The sequence below is a fragment of the Taudactylus pleione genome, unplaced genomic scaffold (genome assembly GCF_031769625.1).
Source record: "Taudactylus pleione unplaced genomic scaffold, aTauple2 ptg000977l, whole genome shotgun sequence".
Classification (NCBI taxonomy): Eukaryota; Metazoa; Chordata; class Amphibia; order Anura; family Myobatrachidae; genus Taudactylus; species Taudactylus pleione.
The window spans coordinates 6,022,390-6,040,295 of record NW_028285378.1 but is presented as its reverse complement, the minus strand read 5'-3'; the positions used below and the strand labels follow the sequence as shown (position 1 = coordinate 6,040,295).

Below are 17,906 nucleotides of genomic sequence, written 5' to 3'. Positions count from 1 at the left end.
GGGTTATCCTTTCTACTGTGCATGACATGAGCTGATTGGTGCAGATGCTGCTCTTCATAATTACTACCAAATCTATTTCTTAGGGTGTTTTATAATTCCTTTGAAGTGAGCCCAGGAAGCATAAACATCAATACTCATGAGGGCTTGGCCTTTTATTTGTACCAAATATTCCTACCTTCTTTGTCACCTGTAAGCCATGAATTGTTGGACTCCCATTTTTCCTTAGAGAAGACTGAGGGTGACATTAAATATTTTCCTAAAGGAAAAGCTCCTGGAGATGAGGGACTCCCTATTGTTAATAAGAAGCATATGGGTTTCTTTGTCCCAAAGCTGCTGGAGACGTTTAATGACATCTCCACTGCTCTCTTTAACTCCCTCTAGCTTTTTGAAGATGCCCCCTTTATGTTTCTCTCTCTTTATACCTGTTTTTGCTACCCTGTTGCCATGTAGTATTTGTATGATTGTTTATTTCTAATACACTTTATTAAAAAAAAAAAAAAAAAAAAACATAAAAGGGGTAAGTGCAGTGACTGCTGTTCATTCAAATTAGCCTTATGACACAAAATATGCCAAAGTTTATGGGTAGTCCATAATAAAGGGTTTTGCAGAGGTCCGGGTAAATCTACTGGTCATGCAAGTGGAGGAAAAGCTTAAAAGGTGCCCACACACATAGCGATATTTTACACGATCTGGCCGATTCCGACACATTGGAACGACAGATCGTGTAAAATATGGCCAAATCGTGAGGAAATCGTGAGTCCCCACTCACGATCACAATGTGATGCGCATCCCCGCTGGTCGCACATCGCATCTTCAGATCTGCCGTGCAGTAGGGCAGATCTGACAATCTAGGACGCGATGCACTGTAAAAAGTCTGACTGCAGGAGAGAACGTTTGAAGATTGGACACCAGATCGTGTGCAGAGCTGCCGGGGAGAGTTTCAAGGGAAATCGTACACAAATCGTACACATCGGCTGATCGTGTGCAGATTGGTATGTATGTGGGCACCTTAAGATTCAGGGGATAATCAAAGTTCTGTTATAGCTCACTGCAGGTGAAAGTTTCACTATTACTTAGTCAATCATGCAAATACTACATTGTATATTAGGCCTAATGTGGGGTACACACTTGGCCGATGGGCATCACCGACCAAAGGACCCAGCGACAGATGTTGGTAAGAATACACACCAATTGGCCCCGTGCATGTCTGGCCAGACCTCACAACGGAGTGGGCATTTAAATATGCAAGCCCAGTTGTGGTTACTGTCGCTGGTTCCTGTGGACACCATATGGGTTGGTCCTCTGTATACAAACACATATAAAATCTCATCCAGTGTGTACCCAGTATAAGGGTCTTTACTCTACTAGGTTCCAAAATATTGTAAAAGGCGATATTTAATATAAAATTGTGTTAACAAAAGAAGGGAACAATGAAACCGAAAAGAGGGTTCCCCTGTATAAGAAGGTCACATGATAGTGTGAAATTGAGAAATATATATATATATATATATAATATTTATTAATTTCATTTTATCAATCACTTATTGCTAAAACATTTCTTTCTAGGGAATTATTTATAGCTACAAATTGCAATATAACTGGTTTGGTGACATCAACAATTATGTTGTAATATGAAATTCACAAAGTAGATTTAACTTTTCAATCATTTCAACTGTAATTCATAAAACTGGTAACCATGCAGCCATACAGTAATTATTTGAATGACCCCCATTATCCAAACTTTCAAACATATGCGTTTAACCCATATGTTTAAACCTTTTTTAAAATGTTTTTTTATTAGCGTTGAAGGCTTATAAAAACAAAAAATATTAGCGGTTTTTAAACTGTAAAACTAAAGAAGGTATAATTGGCCATTTGTTTACAACATGCTTCCACAAAATTTTAAAAAAATATTTTAGCTGTGGAAATCCTTTTTATTTTGGAAGGTAAAATAAAAAAAAACTAAAATGTTTGGTATGGTTCAAATTTATTCTTATGTTGCTTACTGTAGTTTTTCTCCAGAAACAAAAAATCCTCTAATATTTAAAATAAATATTTTGTATGCTTATTTATGGATATATTTATCCAGAAACATAAATGTACTCAGTATTTATAAACACAAATATTGTCAATTACTTCTCCATTTGCTTCATACCTACACAAAGCTAACCTTTTTCACAAACTGAATTATACTGGTGTGAAAGTTGGAGAAGCACACTTGGCACACTGGTTTAATGGTGCCCACACATATACCGATGTGCTCACGATACGATTTTATGGCCAATTTCCTCATGAACTTTCACAGGAGCTCCCTTGCCGTCGTGATCACGATTTGGAGTTAGAAATGTCCAATCTGACTAAAGATCTATCTTGCAGCCAATGCATTGTATCCCAGATTGGCTAATCTGCCCTACAGCACGGCAGATCAGAAGATGCGATATACGACGAGCGGGGACGCGCATCGGCATCGTGCTCGTGAGTATAAACTCACGATTTGTACTTTTTTTACCCGATTCGTCGTCACGATTCGTCGAAATCGGCCAAATCGTGTAAAATGTCGCTATGTGTGTGGGCACCTTAAGACACAGCATGCAGCTGTACTTCGTTTTAAGTGTACAAGCTGTATCGTGGCACCTGTTAGCATGTTTCGCATCCATAAGCTTTGGCCAGTGATTTCCCACACTGAACCTGTTAGCAGGGGGTGCCTTTGATACTGCCCTGAACTTTAAAGGAGGTAGTCTCACTTGGTCTTCTCGTCAAAGTTGCTCCATAAAGCCAGGGTTGATCAATGCTCAAGTAATGAATGCTTTGAAATCCAACTCATTCTAGCCATTGTATCCAGACATTCGAAACAGCAGCAATTACACAAGTCACATCAAATAAGCACGCCCAAATGTACCATCTCCTGTTTTTGCATCTGTGATGGGACATCGGCACACAATAATCCATGAGATCCACTCCCCCCCCATGTGCGTGTTATACAGGTTAACTGTGGATCACATCCTTTTCTTTCTTGTTCCACCTCTGGGCAGAATCTTGTGGTGGCATGCCTGCACAGGACGATGCAAAATGAATCACTGAACTGTCTGTACATTGTGTAATGGTGATTTTTTCACCATTGGTAATAACTGATGAGGCACCTCTTCCTTCAGCTGTACTAACTCTACATGTACCCATTGCATAGATACCCTGGTTGCATAACTTCTGGAGGAGAGGAATGGTACAAAACAAGTTATCAAAAAATAGCTTGTGATTTTTGTTTTGTATGTCATCACACAAGCAAAGAACCACACCAGCACACATGACCAGTGTGCTAACTTCACTGTCTCCACTTGTTCCCTGATACATCTCAAACCTATAAATGTACTGTAAGCAGATGTTCCTGCTCTCACCCACACCTTCAAACCCCTTGCTTGGGTTTCATGGGAATGTACTGATTGATGGACTGATATACAATACACACTTTATTGTCATCAACAAAAACAACAATAATATTGGATTGTCAACGAAATGTCAGTTACAAACACCTCAGCATAAAAAAAAAACCGGTAAAACATTTCCAAAGTATTCAAGTTAGTGCATTTTGACAGTTCAATAGACGAACAGCTACTGGAAAGAAGCTATTGTATAACCGCTTTGTACGTGTGCGCACACTCCAAAAGCATATATTTGATGCTAATCTTTTAAACACCATATAGTTGGGATGACTAGTATCTGCTAAAATGATTCTAGTCCGCTTTAATACTCTACTCACATAGAGAGCATGAATTTGTGCCAATTTTGCACCTATTATGTTACTTGAAGTCTTGACCACAAGCTCAAGACCACCTCGATCAACAGCAGTACAATTCCCCAAAAAAATAATAATTTCATAAGTCCGGACACTCCATAAGTCAGGACAAGCTTAGGAGCGTCTCCGTACTCAAACAAGCTGCCTTTAGTCTCCGCAGAAAAAAAAGGTGTTGCTGCGCCTTTTTAACCACAAATGTAGAATTTAGAGACCAGGTCAGATCCCTTGAGATATGAACTCCCAGAAATTTAAAGGACTCCACCTCCTCGATAATTATATTGTCCAAAACCACTGTTAATTTGGGGCCACAGTCCACCCTCCTAAAATGCATTACAATCTCTTTAGTTTTTGCAGTATTTAGTAGTAAGCCATTGTCCTTACTCCACTCCACTGGGCCTTGAAGGGAATAATCTGCACAACAGACAAACTCTTCAGGATCAACTACTCCACTAAAGAATGCCTTCAGTTTGTCTAACACAGGCTGAGTTTTGAAAAGTTTGTTTTATTTTCTGGGCTGTTGAAAATAATTGCCTGCAAAGTAAAAGGTAGCAGAGAATCTCTTCAAATCTGTTAACAGACATTGCATTTGCAATCAGGTCATGATGAAGCCCATCATTTGAAGATCAAAACATTCTGGATCTGGGATATCTGAGCTAGGAAATTACCAAGTTTATCCGAAGAAAAAAATGTTAATTCATGGCTTGTCAGTGACAAATATAGCCTTTCTGGAGTTCATACAAATTTATGGTGTGGACAATTTCATCAATCATTGTATCAGAAAATAGGTGCACATGGGTTCGGTGCCCTCAACATTTACTCTGTGCTGTCATAAAAATGTGGACAAGACTCCTTCAAAATCATTCTTTGGTTTTCCACAATGTATTTTGTTTTTGTTTCCCTTTTGCTACCTCAACTACAGGTACTTCATCATTGTAGTTTGTGTCACTTCCACTTTCACTGCAGCCTCTAATGGTGCGTACACACTGTACGACTTTTATGAGCTATTTGAACGATATCGTTCACTTTTTTGCAGACAACAACCAACGATGCACGTTCCCGCATAAACGATAACGATATCTATGGTCTCTCATGCATACAGGCCAAACGATTTTGTAAAGATTTGCCTGTATAAAAGATAGATATCTATGATAGATATTTCAGTGAAGCTATCGGTGTGTACAACCAAAATCGTTTGACCTGCACTACAGAAAGTTGGAGGGAAATCTATCAACGATATCTATGGTTGTTCGAAGTTGTTCCGTGTGTAAGCACCATAATGCTGCATACACACGGAACAACCATAGATATATCGTTGATAGATTTCCCTCCAACTTTCTGTAGTACAGGTCAAACGAATTTGGTTGAATACACTGATAGATATTTTAGTGAAGCTATCATAGATATCCATCTTTTTACATGCAAATCTTTACAAAATCGTCCAAGTTGGCGTGCATGCCAGAAAGACCATAGAGATAGTTATCGTTCATGCGGGAATGCGCATCGTTGGTAGTTGTCAGGTTGGTGACTGCCAAATAGTGAACGATATGCACAATATCGTGCAAATTGCTCATAAAAGTCGTACCATGTGTACGCACCATAAAGCGCCATGCTCCTTTTTCCTTCGGGTCTGGCTGCCATTCACCTTCAGCACTGTCAGTATAACTGGAATTTGATGGAATCTCTTCTACTACTCTGTACCTAACCCAGATGCTCTTGATGTCTGAAGAAAATAAAAACCAATACTAATAAAGAGTCCACCACTACTCTCACAGCTGCTACTAATGATAATTATTTGAAGAAATGTACAATTTAAAAGAGTTTGTAATGGAAAAGGGAAAGGGGAGCAGAATGATTCCGCAAAGAATCTTCAATGATTGAATGTTGACAATTTTACTATGTAGTCTACCAATGTTTTTTGCCCTGAGGAAGGTAATGTTGTGAAATACGTGTTATGCTGGCCATACACGCTACAATTATAATTGTAGCGTGTGTGCGGGCGACCGCGGGTTAAATATTGCTCGGTCGGGCATGCCGTATTGTCCTGCATCCCTGTCCGATGCGATATTTACCCGGTAAACTGTCGGCCACATCGGGCAGTGTATGCCCAGCCGCGGCCGACAGACATTTCCTGTGTTCCTTCCTACAGAAGGAACTGGGAAATATCTCCTCCCCCGGGGACGGAGAGCGGATGTCGGGCTAATACACTGTGAGAGAAATCTCACAGTGTATGCCGGCGACATCTGTGGCTGGCAGGCTGCCAGATAAAATGTCTGTCGGTCTTACAGACATTTTATCTGGCTGTGTATGCCCAGCATTAGTAATTAATACACAGTAGGACCACATTGTAATGTGTCAATTCATCTAGATTGTGTCATACTAATGAGGGTGGCTATTATACTGTGACAGGGACTCTAAGACTGCATTTGTTAATGTGTGTATGCCATGAGAGCTGATCATAGACTGCTCACACAAACACCAGTTAATGTAACTGGTAATGCTTTGTAACTAGCGGTATTTAACAGCAGGTGCAGTCCACAAACTACATAGAGAGTTATATAAAACATCTGAATAAGATTAACAAACAAGTGTGATTGCTAACCTGCCTATAAGAATTGATTGCAATGCTATGAAATATAAAAATTTTTGTCAGCAATTAATTGCTGACTTAACAAAAAGGAACTTGATATATCACATTAACAATACACTGTTAAAGCTTTGTAACTAGCTTTATCTAGGAACAGGTGCAGTCCATAAACCACAGAGAGTTATGGTGGGTACACACCTGAAAGATATATCTGTAGATCGAGTGTTCTGCAGATATATCTTTAGATGATGGTCGTTTATACACACTGAACGGCCATCATCTATGCGGCAGCTGCAGGTCCCGCTGATAGGGAAGCGGGTCGGGGCCGTTTCTCCCCGCAGCTACTGCCATGTTTGTACGGGTGGTCTGCAGACTGCCCGTACACACTTGACGTTGGACAGATATGTCTGCAGACAGACTCACCTCCGGAGAGAGCATCATCGTTTGAACAGTGATCCGACAGAAAAAACTCGTTCCATCTGGAGATGAGCCAATTATGGAAAGGCCAGGAATGGAACTGAGCCCATTCCACCCTTCCAAAGGCAGATACTGAATATTTGACGACGCATCCCAGAGTGTAAAGACATAGGTCGACTGCGTAGACATCCATGTACTCCTAATGGAAGAGTGGAGAATCCGTCTTACGTCAGAAGAATTCTCAGAATCCAGCAGGGCTCCTAGATGTAGAATACCCAGAGAGGGATGCAGGGAGGACTTTTTCCTTGTTGATTAAACGTCTGCACCCTGAAGAAGCCACGGTCAGCTAACCTGGCTGCAAAGTACCCCGGTGATCCCGCTAAGAGCAGGCGGCCGTCCAGGTACAGGAGCATTGGGATATACTGAACAGGAGAGCTGTCAGAAAATCCAAAATGCTGGTAAATCCCTGTGGGGCTGGGGACAGTCCCAAAAGGCAGAGTCCGAAAAATTGTAAGTGTTGCTGTGATACAGCAAACCTCAGCCCATGCTGATGAAAGGTCTCTATAAGTACCCGTAGGCACGTGTCCTGTATATCCAGTGATACCATAAAGTCCCCAGGTTCCAAACATCGTATGATGGAGCATAGGGATTTCCTCTTAAGCCCAGGTAGCTTTAGGAACTGGTTCAGGGAATTGAGACAGAGAATAGGCCAAAGAGGACCATTCAGCCACCACACCAGAAAGAAAGCAGAACAACCAGTCCCTCGCTGAGATAGTGGGGATGGCCTAATTAGCTCTGCTTACCGCAACAACTGTATAGCTTTCTGGATTTGTAAAGAGGCCACCTGAGCAATGAGAGGGCGTACCCTCCTACCCACGTAGCCGCGGCAACTTGACACTAGTACCGGGCGAACTGAGAAAATCGGTATCTCCCAGTTGTACGCCTGTCCAGTCAGGCTGAAGATATAACCGTAGGTTCAGAAGCAGGATCGGCTGGCAGTCCAGGCCTGCTCGGTACTGGATGCCGACAGTCTAGGAAGAAACAGACCTTTAGGCTGACCCTGAGGACAAAAAGACTTAAACAGACTTAGTCTGAGGCCTTATAGTGGGTGGAGCTGAAGGCGGTAAACTTGTCGTTAGTAATACTGCCAATGTTACTACAATCTTGTCAAGGTCAGGACCAAACAAGATCTTCCCTATAGATGGTATCTGCATCTCTGCATTCCCAGAGCGCAGTCATAGGGTATTACGGAAGATACAGTTGCAGCCGAAACTTTGAAACTTAGGAGACTGGTATCCAATATAGGTATTTCCACCTATGACAACTGCATATATTACGTGAGCGACCAAAGACATTTGAACCCCAGACGTATTGGAGGGGAAAAAAACGTTACAAATGCATCAGCCCAGTATGCAATAGTATTAACCAACCATGCTATAGCCATGGTAGGATGGGTAACAACCCCTGAAAGCGAGTATACTGATTTCAGGCAGAGTTACCACCTATGGATCCGAAGAATCCGACCACGCAGAAATGGGAGGCGTAGTAACGTCTGTAATCAGACGAGTAACACGCCCATCCCCCCCAAGAGGGGCTCGTGATGACCCTCAGGGAATTTGGAGCAGGAGGCCACGCTGTTGTAACACCTCGTATCTGGCAACAGCCAGAGTCCCGCCATGCAATCCACCCACTATTCAGCAACAGGGAACCCGAAGGCATGTTAGACTGAGGGTGTATGATACAGGTGCAGGTCAACATTCACTCTAACCAGAATGGACCTACTACCAGCCCTAAAACAGGGGTAATAATACCTGAAATAGGCTTCCCCCCGTGTAAGAGGGAAAGAGCCCAAAACAGTATCCAGTGCACGGCAGAGCCAACTGGGAAGTAACCACAGGGCGTCTACCATGCCACTTTGCGTTTCGTAGAAAAACGACATCCACCCAGGGTGGCTGTTGCGGTAATCCCTGCAAGGGGAATGACAGACTATTGTGGCACCAGGGGGAATTCATATACTGTGAAAAACCCCTGCAGGGAGCGGTAGTCTGTGTCACAGGGGAAGAGTGCAAGAAACTGCGATATACCCCGAGATGAAAAGGGCAGTATGGTGAAGTAACCCCAAGTGAGTTACAACAATGGGGCCCGCCCGGCGATCCGCAATTGAAAGGATCCAGAGAAAACAAACCACCCAAGGGGATCGTGAAAGGGGGCCGGCACCAGATGGCGCAGCATACAGAACCCTTTATGAGTCAAATCCTCCGCACTAACACCTGCAGCACATGACTTGCAGGATAGTAAAAATGGGTGCAGTATCGAGCTCTATCTCCTGGTCAGACATATCTGACCAACCCTCTTGGCGGAAATATCAAGCAGTGCTATACTGGTCCTGACTGATGCCAAAATTAGCTGCAGAGACCCATTTTCAGCATATGCAACACACCGTTCAATCTAAAATATGGCAACGTGCAACAGTATGTGACAAACCTCACAAATATTAACAAGTATATAAATGTGAGGTCTTAGAACCACAGTACAGCTGTATTAGGGTAGACTGTAAAGAAAAGGGATAGATATACACTGACAGATGAGAGAATAAAGTACAGACAGTCAGCACTAGCATAAGTCACATACAATGCAGAAAATATATATATATATTGTGATAGGATCACTGGTAAAGTGGTCTGTGGCAGGTACATTTGTCGCAGATTCCTGTCTTATGTGTTTTAAATCCCCAAGAGAAAGTCTGCAGTGTAGCAGGCTTGAGTCTCGGCTTTTTGAATAGCCGGTTTGGGACCTGGGGGTTGTGGGTGAGAGGAGAGGGAGGGCTCCACCCACGGCCACTCCAGGTTTTGGTTCTCGCAGCCTGGTAACAGGCTTGTTAGGGTTTCCACCTGAGAGTGGCCAATATAAGCCTAGTGTGTTTAGGGCTGAGTGTCTCACCTGGGAGAGCAGACAGGGAGTTTGCTCAGAGACACTTGAAAACCTAACTGTGAGTGTTGTGCTGTGCCTTTGTTGCTGGTGAGGGCATTAGGCCCTGCCAGGTTCTTGTAGTGAGGGAAGTCACTTGTGAAGTTAATGCCCCGACAGGGCTAGGATTTATGTTTGTTTTCTTTATGATTATTTCTGACATTGTACAATAAAGACTGGCGCCGACCAGCTTGTACTCGAATCCAGTCTGGCGTACTGTTACCCAGCTGCTGTGTGTGTAAGGAAGGAGTCCTCTACCCAGGAGAGGGACCCCCTAACCTGACTGTCACAAATATATATATATATATATATATATATATAGCAAAAAAGGGGGATACTAGCGCACAACCTTTTTAAAGCCTTCTGTGAATAGTCTTATAACAAAATTGTCATTAATAAATTCTTTGTGGCACTTGTGAATGTGAAACAACACTCCTGATGATGACAGGTGGCTGCAATCTTCTAAAAATCCGTATGGCAAACGGAGAGACAAAGGTGCTGAAAAATAAGAAGACGTGCGCCTAATAGTGTAGTATTTAAATAAAAAGCTAATAGTGCTCAATATAATAAACGTGCGTACCAAACAATAACTTTAAATAGAGCTTATCTGATGTCCAGGTCAACTTCCTATGGTCAGGAAACAAAACTGCCAATAGATTCCGGATATCAATCCAAGGACAGGTACCCTCTTATAAGGACCTTTAAATAAAAGGGCTCACGCCAAGCCCATAAACAAAATATAGTGTAGTATTTTCTTTAACCACTAGAGTGGAAAAATAATAATTTCTGCGTACCAGATAGAGCAAAATGTAGTGCATATAACACAAGGCTTCTTCATGTGCTGTAAACTGCCAGAAGTCACCTTCTAATTCATATACCCGAGGTAGCCAGCCTCGAATCATATCAGGAGATAAACCTCCGTAAATAATTTTATTATCAAGACAAACATCAATAACAGAAATAAAAAATGTAGAATTTGCTTATCTTAAGTATAAAGCAGAATAGAGTCCACTCTGTTGGAAGTACAGGAGAACCAGTTCTGTACCAACGCGTTTCGCCCCAATTGGACTTCCTCAGGGGTAGTGCCCAGATGGTGGAGTGCCTCCTTATATACCCCTTAATAGGAGTGTGCCCAAATTTCACATAGGAATCATTAGAAACGCCGTCTGCGCGTGTTCCGTTTCGCGGCGGCCATCTTGATGACGTCATCAACCTGCGTCATCTATACCATTCACTAATGAACAACACACCGCTTCTATCCATAGTATGTATTTCAATAGACCTGCGGCACCTGCATGTCTGCCTTAGATCTACATAAACCTTTAGGCTTCTAAGTCCTTATTTGATCCAATAAATTGTAATCCGTACACCGGAAGTGTGGCAACACACTTCCGGTTTAGGCGCCATCTTGGTAGAGGATGGGGTATTATCCTCTTGTCCCGGACTCGCGACCGCGCACTTCCGGGTTTCATCGCCATACTAGTGGAGGCTTGATGAATACCTAAGCCCCGGCCATCTTGCGTGGGACAGGGATTAACTCCGCTTACAGCGGCACTCGTTCCGCCTTGTAAATTGCTCATGGCAGCCATTTTAATGGTGTGTAAATCCCAAAACGGCGACTATATAACATCATCCACCATTATTAGGTGAAATACATAAATGAAAAACCGGCAGCCATCTTTTTTAACAATGTCACTAAATAATAACATCAAACTGCATATAACCAGTACAGAGCATACCTACATGTTAAAAAGCTCAATTAAAAACTTTTACTGTAGGATAAAAACAATCACAAGGATAAAAAATAGATTAAAACCGTAATGTTAATAAAAGAAAGAGATGCAAATAAAAAGAATAATTAAAAATTGGAAAAAAGGGGGATGATTTAAAATATTGAATAAACGAGGATGAGTTAAAAAGTCATGAGTAATATAGGTATAATCACATTATAGAAATGGAGCTAGTTCATAATAATCATTTAGACCGTTAGGCAACATAGTATTAAGCTCAAATATACAATACATTTCTCTCTGTGATAATTTAACAGCTAAATCCCCTCCCCTAGGTCCCAAGTTAACCAACTCAATTCCTTTAAATGTGAGGAATTCTGGGTTGGAGTCATGATGTGACTTAAAATGTCTTGACATAGAGTGACTTTCCACCTTGTTTTTAATATTCCTCACATGCTCTTGAATACGGAGTTTTAAATTCCTCTTTGTCTTGCCAACGTATTTCAAACCGCATGTGCATTCTAATAGATAAATTACCGAACACGTATTACAATTGATAAAATGTTTGATAGAAAAAGTAGCAGAACCATTAAAATTCGAGAACATCTTTCTATTAGGATGAAGGTATTTACACATATTGCATCTCTCACATTTAAAAGAACCCACACATTTGTTGAAGAAATTATTTCGTTGATCTTTTTCCTTTAACAGACTGGGTGCTAACATATCTTTCAAATTTTTTGCTTTCCTGAATAAAATTGTAGGTTTCTCAGGCAGAATATCCTTCAAAATCGGGTCTAATTTTAAAATATCCCAGTGTTTATTCATCACCTGTTTGATTCTTTTGTCATCAGTGTTAAATTGTGTTACAAAGGGAACCAAATTCCCTTTCTCTTTTTTAACTTTATATTGCATCAAATCCTTTCTTTGAAGTATCTCAGTTTTATTCCTAGCTTGGATGATTAGATTCTCGGGGTAACCTCGTTCGCGGAACCTTTCAGAATAGATATCTAATTGCTGCGAGTAGACCCCTGTATCAGAACAGTTTCTCTTTATGCGGTGAAACAGAGTAAGGAATATTATCTTTCCATTTTTTGACATGTCCACACGATTTTGAAGGATATTCTGCCTGAGAAACCTACAATTTTATTCAGGAAAGCAAAAAATTTGAAAGATATGTTAGCACCCAGTCTGTTAAAGGAAAAAGATCAACGAAATAATTTCTTCAACAAATGTGTGGGTTCTTTTAAATGTGGGAGATGCAATATGTGTAAATACCTTCATCCTAATAGAAAGATGTTCTCGAATTTTAATGGTTCTGCTACTTTTTCTATCAAACATTTTATCAATTGTAATAGGTGTTCGGTAATTTATCTATTAGAATGCACATGCGGTTTGAAATACGTTGGCAAGACAAAGAGGAATTTAAAACTCCGTATTCAAGAGCATGTGAGGAATATTAAAAACAAGGTGGAAAGTCACTCTATGTCAAGACATTTTAAGTCACATCATGACTCCAACCCAGAATTCCTCACATTTAAAGGAATTGAGTTGGTTAACTTGGGACCTAGGGGAGGGGATTTAGCTGTTAAATTATCACAGAGAGAAATGTATTGTATATTTGAGCTTAATACTATGTTGCCTAACGGTCTAAATGATTATTATGAACTAGCTCCATTTCTATAATGTGATTATACCTATATTACTCATGACTTTTTAACTCATCCTCGTTTATTCAATATTTTAAATCATCCCCCTTTTTTCCAATTTTTAATTATTCTTTTTATTTGCATCTCTTTCTTTTATTAACATTACGGTTTTAATCTATTTTTTATCCTTGTGATTGTTTTTATCCTACAGTAAAAGTTTTTAATTGAGCTTTTTAACATGTAGGTATGCTCTGTACTGGTTATATGCAGTTTGATGTTATTATTTAGTGACATTGTTAAAAAAGATGGCTGCCGGTTTTTCATTTATGTATTTCACCTAATAATGGTGGATGATGTTATATAGTCGCCGTTTTGGGATTTACACACCATTAAAATGGCTGCCATGAGCAATTTACAAGGCGGAACGAGTGCCGCTGTAAGCGGAGTTAATCCCTGCCCCACGCAAGATGGCCGGGGCTTAGGTATTCATCAAGCCTCCACTAGTATGGCGATGAAACCCGGAAGTGCGCGGTCGCGAGTCCGGGACAAGAGGATAATACCCCATCCTCTACCAAGATGGCGCCTAAACCGGAAGTGTGTTGCCACACTTCCGGTGTACGGATTACAATTTATTGGATCAAATAAGGACTTAGAAGCCTAAAGGTTTATGTAGATCTAAGGCAGACATGCAGGTGCCGCAGGTCTATTGAAATACATACTATGGATAGAAGCGGTGTGTTGTTCATTAGTGAATGGGATAGATGACGCAGGTTGATGAAGTCATCAAGATGGCCGCCGCAAAACGGAACACACGCAGACGGCGTTTCTAATGATTCCTATGTGAAATTTGGGCACACCCCTATTAAGGGGTATATAAGGAGGCACTCCATCTGGGCACTACCCCTGAGGAAGTCCAATTGGGACGAAACGCGTTGGGACAGAACTGGTTCTCCTGTACTTCCAACAGAGTGGACTCTATTCTGCTTTATACTTAAGATAAGCAAATTCTACATTTTTTATTTCTGTTATTGATGTTTGTCTGGATAATAAAATTATTTACGGAGGTTTATCTCCTGATATGATTCGAGGCTGGCTACCCCGGGTATATGAATTAGGTGACTTCTGGCAGTTTACAGCACATGAAGAAGCCTTGTGTTATATGCACTACATTTTGCTCTATCTGGTACACAGAAATTATTATTATTTTTCCACTCTAGTGGTTAAAGAAAATACTACACTATATTTTGTTTATGGGCTTGGCGTGAGCCCTTTTATTTAAAGGTCCTTATAAGAGGGTACCTGTCCTTGGATTGATATCCGGAATCTATTGGCAGTTTTGTTTCCTGACCATAGGAAGTTGACCTGGACATCAGATAAGCTCTATTTAAAGTTATTGTTTGGTACGCACATTTATTATATCGAGCACTATTAGCTTTTTATTTAAATACTACACTATTAGGCGCACGTCTTCTTATTTTTCAGCATTATATATATATATATATATATATATATATATATATATATATATATATATATATATATATACATACATACATACATACACACATACATATACACACACACATGAGCATGACATACAATATACTGCAAAATGTCACTGCATTCAACTGCCCAGATTCAGTGTCTGGGAAGGCTACAGCGCTGTGTACACTGACCTAGTGGTGAGGTACGCAGGGGACTGAGCCAAACGCCATCTCCGGAAATCTGCTGCTGCACCACAGAGAAGACGGCCGCTGGAGACCTCAGAAGCAGCACGGCCCACGGAGGAAGCAGCTCAGCAACGGCAGACTTTAGACACTGAAAGGCGCGCTGAGCTGAGGGGAGGAGCCACTATAACAGGGAAGGCTTGCTCCCCTGGCCGGCTATTAACCCCCGGGACGCCGGCTCCCTGCGCCGATCGTTAAGTCCCTGGTGGTCTAGTGGACACACGGGGTATGGGGGGCCCGCCGCCACTGCCGGCGCCTCCGGTCTGTCCCCAGAGACCGGAGGCACAGGACTGCATTTGAAATGTGCGAATCACCGCAAGCGGTGACCCGCGACCTTACCTGCTCCCCGTGGATCCAGCAGCAGTCCTGGGCGCCCACAGAATCCGGCTAGTACAGACTCTGGGGTCTCGCTGAGATCCCCAGATCTGTACTGGAGTCTCAGCGCCAGTGGGGTGACGGAGCGGCAGCTTAAACATCCTATGGACAGTCCGGAAAAAAAAAAAAACCTTTGTCCCTAAGGAAAAAAAAAAAAAAAAAAGAAAGCTTAGGGGCTGCTAATCAGCTCCACCTGCCCTAACGGTGACCCGACTCCGGCCGGGCACCAACTTAAACTGAGGTGCCTCTGGCTTGGGGGTGGGGTTATAGGGAGAGTGGGCCCAGTGCATCCTGGGAGCTAAAAGCTTTAACTGCGTGGTGCCCGGATTTGGTTCCCAACCTAAACCCCAAGGTCAACCCTGTGGACCCCCTATGGACCCTGAAGTAGAAAAAAATGGGTTTTGGTACTTACTGGTAAATCCTTTTCTCTGATTCCACAGGGGACACTGGAGGTGCTTACACTGGGGTATAGAGGCATGGATAACTGGAGCTGGAACTTTAAATAATTCAGAAGTGTGAAGTTCCTCCCCCTCTATCTCCCATCAACCCTCAGTTTAGAAAATGAAGACCGAGAGGAGATGGAGAACAACAGGAGTGAAAAGGAGAGATCACACAACATCTGAAACTAACTGAACTGGCAGGCAAAGAGAGTTGAGGTGGGCGTCCAGTGTCCCCGGTGGAATCAGGGAAAAGGATTTACCAGTAAGTACCAGAATCCCACTTTCTCTTTAATCCACTAGGGGACACTGGAGGTGCTTACGCTGGGGACGTCCCAAAGTTTACCCCACGGACGGGAGTGCTTTGAGGAACCTGCAGAACAATGCGGCCAAAACTTGATGCAGAAGCCGCAATTGTATCAACACGTAAAACGTTAGAAAGGGTGTAAGTGGAGGCACACCTCCCAGGAGCCCACAACACACCCACAGAACATGTGGAAAGAGTCGAATGGACACAGGATGATGACGATCATAAAATGGACACAGGATGATGACGATCATAAGCCTGACGGATAGTCAGTCTGATCCAACGAGCCAATGTCTGTTTGAATGCTTGTCAACCCCTCTGAACAGCATCATAGAGGACAAAAAGCGCCTCGGACTAGCGGAGGACGCCATCCGAGCAACATAGATGCGGCAAGCTCAAACCACATCAAGCGTAGAGGAAACACCCGAGTCCTCTATCAAAAAAAGGCACCACAATAGGCTGGTTTATGTGAAAACCGACACCAACATAGGAAAGAAAGCGCCTACCGTCCTGAGTTCCGCCCCATCAACATGAAAACACAAGGTAAGGCGGCTTATAGGACAGAGCCTCCAATTCCGAAACTCTGCGAGCCAAAGCCAGGAGGAGAACAGTCTTCCCAGAAAAATACTAATACCAACCTCCTAAATAGGTTCCAAGATGGAAAACTGAAGATATAAAGTACCAAATTTAAGTCCCAGGGAGCTGTAAGTGGTACAAAAAAGGTGGCTGCACACTCAAAAACTTCCTGAAGAACGTCAGCACGACAGGTATGGGGGCCAACTTGCGCTGAAAGAAAATGGAACAAGCAGAAAAAAACCTGCACCTTTAAAAATCCCGAAGCGCAGGCCAGACTCTAATCCGGTTTGGAGAAAAACAGGAAAACCGTAAGTCCTAGACGGAAGGTCTTGACCTATACACCCTGTTATAGAAGAATGCCGGGTACGATGATCATGTTCAGCCAAAACCAGGTTCCTGTCGCAAAGCCTATATAGGATAACAGAGTCTGGGATGCCTCCGTGTCTTAAGATATCAGTTTCAAGAGCCACCTCGTAAATGCAATTGCGCTAATCTGGGGTGTATGAAAAAGACCCTGAAGCAGAATACCCAGGCGTAAAGGAGGTGGTCACGGGACATCTGCTAGGAGGGGACCAAAGATCCGAGAACCAACTTCTCCGAGGCCAGTTTGTAGCCCCAAGAAAGTCTAAGGCCACCTTGAGTTTCTTTCTATTTAGATGAAGAATTAGAGGGATCGGAGAAACAGGTAAATGTCGTAGTTCGACGGAACTGTGAGTGTGTTGACAGCCTTTGCCTGCGGGTCCCTAGTACTTGACATGTATGCTGGGAGCTGATGATTCAAACTAGACGCCATGAAGTCCACTTGAGAACGATCTCATTGATGTACTAATGCATGGAACACGTCTGGGTGAAGCTTCCATGCTCTTGGACGGCTATCCTGGCTATTCTGCCTACAGAATAACTGATTGACTCACGGCCCGCTGGGGAATCTGAGAGACTTCCCACATGGCTATGCGACTTGAGTTTCTCCCTGGCGGTCGATGTAAGTGACGGCCGTCGCGTTTCTGACTTAACGCTTACCGGAAGAGGCCTTAGCAACTGTGCTGCTTCTAACAGAGCACTGTAAATTACTCTGAGTTCTAACCCATTTATGGGCCACTGTCTTTCTTGTGTGGACCATTGACCCTGAAATGATAGTTGAGGACCACTGCTCCCATTCTTGAAGACTGGCGTCCATTGTCACTATTATCCAATTCCATACTCCGAATGGGATTGTACCCACCAGAGGGGAGCTACCCTGGTGGCCTGAGCCAAACGGATTAGTCGATGTAGATTCAGGTGAGATCCTGACCCCTGTGATAGCAGGTCTGGTTGGAACACTCGGAAGTGGAATCGTCGTTTCTTGAA

The 17,906-nt window shown here is 42.5% G+C and overlaps 1 protein-coding gene across 3 annotated transcripts in view; it reads right to left on the bottom strand.

The window, feature by feature from the left end:
- The window catches only part of LOC148454597 (glutaminase kidney isoform, mitochondrial-like), a 600,729-nt gene that overhangs the window by 489,680 nt on the left and 93,143 nt on the right, over positions 1 to 17,906 (bottom strand). The gene's annotated exons all lie outside the window — the stretch shown is intronic.